The sequence below is a fragment of the Lemur catta genome, chromosome 11, assembly GCF_020740605.2.
Source record: "Lemur catta isolate mLemCat1 chromosome 11, mLemCat1.pri, whole genome shotgun sequence".
Classification (NCBI taxonomy): Eukaryota; Metazoa; Chordata; class Mammalia; order Primates; family Lemuridae; genus Lemur; species Lemur catta.
In genome coordinates, this window is record NC_059138.1 from 96,851,152 (window position 1) to 96,858,352 (window position 7,201).

Here is a 7,201-nt window from a genome sequence, read left to right on the forward strand (position 1 = left end):
GGACCATGAGGACAAGGGCCACACCCTGCCTCTCTGGGGCCTCCAAGAGCTGGATATCAGATGAGCCCTTAATCACTGACCTCCACATATTGTTTATGTGACAAATAAAATTCAATCTTGCTTAAGGTATTGTTATTTGGGGGGAGCGGTTATCACTCTAGTAAGAAACCTGTCTTGTCTAAATAATTAACTTCAAGCCTGCAGGTAAGCTTGTGTATTTGGTGACAGCAAGTTGGATGAGCTCTTCCTCTGAAAGCCTCTATTTCATACTGAGAATGGCAATAGAGGTATTGCACATCATGAAAAGGGAGTTTTAAGGTTCAAAGTTTGAGGAAGCTGGCAAAAGTTTGAAATGGTAACTGTGGAAAATGTAGAGTGAACTGAGTAAGAAGATAATAGATTTATAATTATTAATATGAAAATAATAGCAATATGAGCATCATTGAGGGCCCATTTGTGGCTGTTAAGAATGAATGTTTAATGATATCAGTTTAATAGTAATAGTTTTGAATTTCTTGTTATTTAACTTTTCATTAAAGGAAACTGAAGAAAACATAAATATCCAGAGCAATAAATTGTCACCCAGAGAACACCCCTGGAACTCATTTCCAGGTAAGGAAACAGAGTATGGCCAGCCACCTTGAGCCTCTTCCCACAAACACCCCTTTCCCTATCCCAGTGTTGATGTCTAGCACCATGGTATTGTTCCACCTGCTCTTAAAATTGTACTGAATGGTACCATAGAGTCCATATCTGCCTGTCTGAACTTCTCGTCCTCAATATGCTTATAAAGTTTATCAATATTGTTGTCTACAGCTATATTTGTTAATTTTCTTTGATGTTTGATATTTCATTGTATAGGTATGCCACAATTTATTTACTTATTCTACTGTAGCTGGACATCAGGTTTATTTCCAGTTATGAGCTATTAAAGGTAATTATTGTGATATTCTTGCACAAGTTCCTTAGTGTACATATACACAAATTCCTATTGCACATATACCTGGGAATGGAATTAGAGTTCATAGTATAAGTGCATCTCACACTTAGTAGATATACTAAACTGTGTTCCAAAGTGCTAGTACTAATTTCATAATATTCCTACCAAATTGCATGAATTTTCCTATATTGCTTCGTATCCAGGCCAACACTTGAAAATAACAACCTTTTAAATTTGGCTGTTCTAATGAGAATATACTGATAGCTCACTGGGCTTTTCATTGACATTTAAGTTGCTAGTTGCTAGTAAAGAGATTAAACATCTCTTCATATATTTATTCACCTTTTAGATACTCTGTTTTGTATAGTGAATGTACCATCTTTCTCTGATTTTAAAAAAATAGTATGTCTTTACTTATTGATGTATAGAAATTTTTTATATATTCTGCATATGAGCTTTCTGTGGTTGTATGTGTCCCAATTCTCTATCCTACTCTGTGTCTTTTATTCTTTCTCAATTAATGGTGTGTTTTGGTGAACAGAATTTCTTACTTCTTATAGAGTCGAACTTATCAGTCTTTTGCTTTGTGGGTAGTGTTTTTTGTACCCTGTTTAAGAAATATTTCCCTATACCAAAATCAAGAGTATTTTCTCCTATATTATCCTCTAGGAAATTTAATGTTTCAGTGTCCTCATTTAGATCATAATCAACCTGGAATTTACTTTCTGAATGGAGTGAGGGAAATATTTTCCTTTGTTTCCATGCAGACATCCAATTGATCAACTATCATTTACGGAAAAGTTCTTTCTTTGACCACTTACCTCACATCTCACTTTTGTCACATATAAAAGTCCATGTATACATGGAAGATTTCTAAATTCTCTGGTTTAATATTGTTTGTCCATTTGTCTGACCTCACGCTAATATGACAATGTCTTAAGAATTCTTTATATTATCTTGATACCTAATAGACCAAGTCTTCATAGCTGCTATAGTCTGAATGTTTGGCTCCCCAGCCCAGAATTCATATGTTGAAATCTAATCCCCAATGTAAGGGTATTTGGAAGTGGAGCATTTGGGAGATGATTAGGTTGTGAAAGTAAACAACTCAGGAATGTGATTAGTGTCCTTATAAAAGAGATCCCAGAGAGCTCCCTCACTCTTTCCTCCATGTGAAGACACACTGAGAAGACAGTCACATATAAACCAAGAAGTGCACCCTCAGCAGACACTGAATCTGCCAGCATTTTAACCTTGGATTTCCCAGCCTCCAGAACTAGGGGATATAAATGTCTGTTGTTGATAAACCACTCTGGTATTCTATTGTAGCAATCAAACAAAGACAATATCTCTTCTTCTTTTTAAAAGAACTTTGTTATTCTTTATTCTCAAAAATTTCTAAAATAAATTTAAAATTCCTTGTCAATCACCACAAATTACTTCTTGAGATTTTGATTGGGTTGCATAAATACATATACTCATTTGTTTTCTAGTCAATGAAGATGAGAATACCTTCATTTTATGAAAGTTTAGATATTCTTTTATTTTTCCCAATATGTTAATAGTTTTCTATGTAGAGATCCTTTACTTTTTTCTTTAGATTTATTCTTGAATATTTGATAATTTTATTTTTATAAATTATATCTTTTTAAACTATTTTAATAGTTAACCTTTGTTGCTAGAATATAGTACAATTGATTTGATATATTGACCACATGTTCAACAGTTTTTCAAAATTTTCTTATAAATTCTCACAATTTAGCTTTAGATTTTGTCCTTTCTACTTATATAATCATATCAGCTGCAAATATTGATGGTTTTATTTCAACCTTTTGATTTTTATATATTTTATTTATTTTTCTTGATTTAATGCATTAGCTACTATCTCCATTACAATGTTGAATGATAGCGAAAGTTATAAGTATCTCTAAGTCCCAAAACTCAGAGGCATACATCCACATTTTGCAGTTAAATGTGATATTTGATTTTGGTATTTAATAGATGTCCTTCATAATATTAAAGAAGTTCTCTTACATCTCTTGTGTGCTAAGAAATTTTTTATAATAATCTTAAGTGGATATTTAATTTTGTTATAGTTTTATTAATTTTTCAAAGTGGTTCACAAAATGAGATTCGAGATTTAATATGTTCGCATGAGAAGTTAAAAATGACTCTAAGAGTTTGCTTGGCTCAGTGGGTGTGGCTTGGGTTTAAAGATGGCCTACATTCAAGGAAGTCACAATGACGAACTTCCACAGTGTAATGTGGAGGAAGATATCCAAAGACTCAGGAAGACAGGAATGCTGCATATATTTCTTATGTGATACACTCAGATGATACCCCATTTTTCTGAGACACTAACAGGCAGTAGATCTGATCAACATAAACATGACTTAGGTCATTATAAAAAAAAAAAAAAATCTCTTGGCATGTTCCCAGAAACAACTTAGATCACATGTGGGACCTCCATACTCACTGGAGCCACCCCACAGCCCTTCCCCCTGAGCTAGAACATGGCTGCATCAAATGGGTAACACTGGACTGCTTTGGCCCCTTCTCATACACATTGCATGAATACGGTCTCAAGGCCCCCGTGTATTTATGATTCAATCTTATTGTTTTAAACTAATTCAAGTTTGTCTCTCAAATATGAGATCTTTATTCCTCTGATCCAACAGATTATAATTCACCACCAAAAAAGTCTTTGATTGGAGGAGTGTCCGGGTCCCCTTGAAAAAGTTTCCTGACACACCAATGCCTAGGGATTTGAAATACCACCATAATTCGCCAGATTGGAGGCTTGTGGATATTAGGTCATAACTGGAGTTTTGGTCTATGGACCAACCCTGTAGTTACTTCCCTTGTTTCTGAATGAATGTTAGGATACCTACACTCAGAAACTTGTGAAATACTTATATTGGTTCTTTGACATAAGGCACGAGGCCAAGACTGGCTGAAGTGATAGCATGCTGACTCTCAAGTTTGAGAAGGAAGGAAATGAAGAAAGAGGTAAAGTGATACCCTTTGTGGAAATGTCAATAGAAAAGCTAGAATGTAGTTTGTGAAATAGTTGACCAACTAATGTCTTAAAACTAGTTTAGTAATAGAATGGGAAGGATAAAATATTTTGGTAAGATTTGAAGTGCCTAAATCTATTATTTCTAAGGTACAATGGCTCTAGAAAAAGCCCATGATAAGATAATGAAAGTGTGTGGCTGAAGTGGAATGAAAAATAAGTTTATTTTATATAAAACCACAAGTCTGAAATGTCAGAATTTTTATAGCATCAGGCAACTGATGGTTGAAGTAACTAAGGGATGAGGGCAGGTCACAGGTTGGAGATGGAGAGATAAAATGCCAAATCTTCAATAAGTTAAGGAGAGAATCTATAAATACATAAGAAGAGAGATAATATTCTGAGTTGATTCAATGATGTGAGTTTCAAATGGACATAATGAAGTTCAAGGTGGAGAAACCAGGTTGGGAAATTCTGGTCTTTAGCTATTTGAAGTATGAATGCAAGAATGGTCTCCATCAGAGAAGAAAGTTCCTGGGGATGTGGTGTCATCTGGAGAGAGGAGGTTTCTATCAAGGATGCCGTGTGTGTGTGTGTGTGTGTGTGTGTGTGTGTGTGTGTGTGAGAGAGAGAGAGAGAGAGAGAGAGAGAGAGAGAGAGAGAGAGAGAGAGAGAAAGAGAGAGAACATTGAGTGAAGATGCAGTGAAGTTTGTTCATCTTAGAAAAGAGAGCTCTGAGGCGCGGTGGAGGCACCGACGGAGACCGCCGCGTGGGAGGGCGGCCGCAGCTTTCGTGAGTGTATCCGGCACGTGTCCGGTATGGTCATCTGGCTGAAAGACAGCAGGAGAATTCGCGCCAGCTGCTGTCTGCCTTTAACCCTGCATCCGTCCCCTTCTCCCCTGGTCCACCACAGCCCTGCACATCACTGTCCCAGCGCACCATGCCCGTGCACTCACTCACTCACACACACACACACACACACACACACACACATTACTCTCAACACGGAGCAGCAAACACAACTTTCACAGTTAGTAATCAAGCCCTCCAAATATAGAACAAATCCCAGGAAATTCTAAAGACCTCTTTTATCTTTTTCTTTTCTCCTTCTTAAGTTGCAATGCAGTTTTCCAACATACAGTTTCCTGTACTCACGTTCCCTTAAATCTAAACCATCTTTGCCCCCTCTTAGCGAGGACCCAGACTAACCGGTGATTCGGCCCCGCCGTCAGGGCCAGGCCCACAGGGCCTGCAGGCCTCTCCAAGGAGAATGTGAGTGGCTCCAACTCTCTGAATTTAGAATACTCTGACTTGGGATCAAAATTTTCTTTTACCCAACCTCAGACAACCTCACAACTAGATTCTGACCATTTAAATCAGTCTTAAATGATCCTTTGTCTCGTACCCTGCCAGTTACCCAGTCCCGATCCTTCATTTGATTCTGGATCTAAGGGCTTCACATTCCTCTTTAACTAGGGTGGTCTTCTTATCATTTATCAGCCAAAGAGGGCTGCTTTTGAAACCAAAAGTGTGTGCTACCAATAATTGTGGTGGGACAATTGATATGAACTAGGGCCATTCCACAGTGAGGTCACCACATTTTTAACCAACCCAGGATCTCCATGATGCTCCCTTAAGTCTCTGGAAAGAGTTCAGGGAGCACATCAAGTTCTGTAAAGACTGGGATCCTTTATCTGAGTCACTGACCCTTTCGTGCTGCAGCCTGACTCCAGCAAAGCTTGTCGCCACACAGAGCCACTTAATAGCTATTTAACGACATGCCTGGCTTAGTTTACTTGGGGATAGGTGGAAACTCCATACATACTAGAATCAAAGCCTTTTCCCCAAAATCTCTGCTAGAAAATGGCTAAATCAAATACGGAACTCACTCAGGACCGTGGCCTTGGCCCTCTTCACATGCACATTTCATAAATACAGTCTGAAGGCCCTAGTGTAATTTTTATTTAGTCTTCTTGTTTTGAACTAATTCCAGCTTTTTGTTTTTCTTTTTTCTCAAATAGTAGTTCTCACTTCCTCCAAACCTACAGAGTGTAATTACCACAGGTTGCCTCAGGAGAAGCTCAGAATATTCTCATACTTTCCCCCTAAAAAGATCACCTCCTAAAAGACTTCCCTTTTCATTCTGTCTGAATTTGACAAAACCTCAGGTTTGTGAGTCAAAGATAGATAGGGTAAATGAAAATAAAAATAAGTAATCTTTAGTTGAGCACTTACTGTGTACCTGTCACTGTGATAAAGCACTTGCACACATCACCTCACTGTGTCTGCCCACGGCGTGAAACAGGAGCTGTTATTGACAGGGAAAACGGGGGGTCTAGAAAGGACAAGTCACTTGCTTTGGACACATAGATAATAAACACAGAGAGGAAGCTTGAACCTAGGTCAGTGGTACTCAAAAACCACTTTTAATTGGGAAATGCATACTTTAAAATATAAAGCTAGTTAATTGTTTATAAGTTGCTTTGTTTCTTGAAAGATTTTCAAAAGCATTATGATAAGTTATTATTTACTTTCATTCAAATTGTAAATATAGGCATAGAACCATGGACAAGCTTGGAAATGACAGACTCTTAAAAATTGCAGCTCTTCTTGTATTTTTGTTTTCATTTTCTACATAATTATCTGTTTCAAAAAAGTTGATGTAGAAGGTAGCAAAAAACACAAGATTTTTTATGAGAAAAGCATATATGAAATTAATAAATATCACAAATCCTGAGCTTTAATTGAAGCATAATTTTGAAGCAGAAAGAAACCTTCCTGAGACCGTAAGTAGATTCAGCTACAACAGCCTCAGCTTTTCTTATTTGGTGGTGTCAAGCTGAAGATTTTCTTTTTCTCTAGGGGATGGACACACAATATTCATGTAAACTTATTTGGTAATGAAGAAATTAAGAGACACATATTTGATCATGAGTTCATTTTAATTTCTCAGAAGAGGAAAACAAAATGAATGCAGGGGTCCGTGAGTTTTACAGACGGCATCTAAGCAGATTGTGACATTAACTTTCACAGCAAACGTGAAGCTTCCCTTTGCCTCTAGGCCAGACATTGCAGTTTTAAAATGACATAACATGACCTCATGAATAATTTGAGGTCTAACTTCGTGAACTTCAATTACAAAGTTACATAGAGTTCCACAGAATAAAAGGCAGATCTAAGCAGTTTACATTTCAGTCATGGATTTAAAAAAAAAAAAGATAAAAGGATAAATGCCATCTGGAAG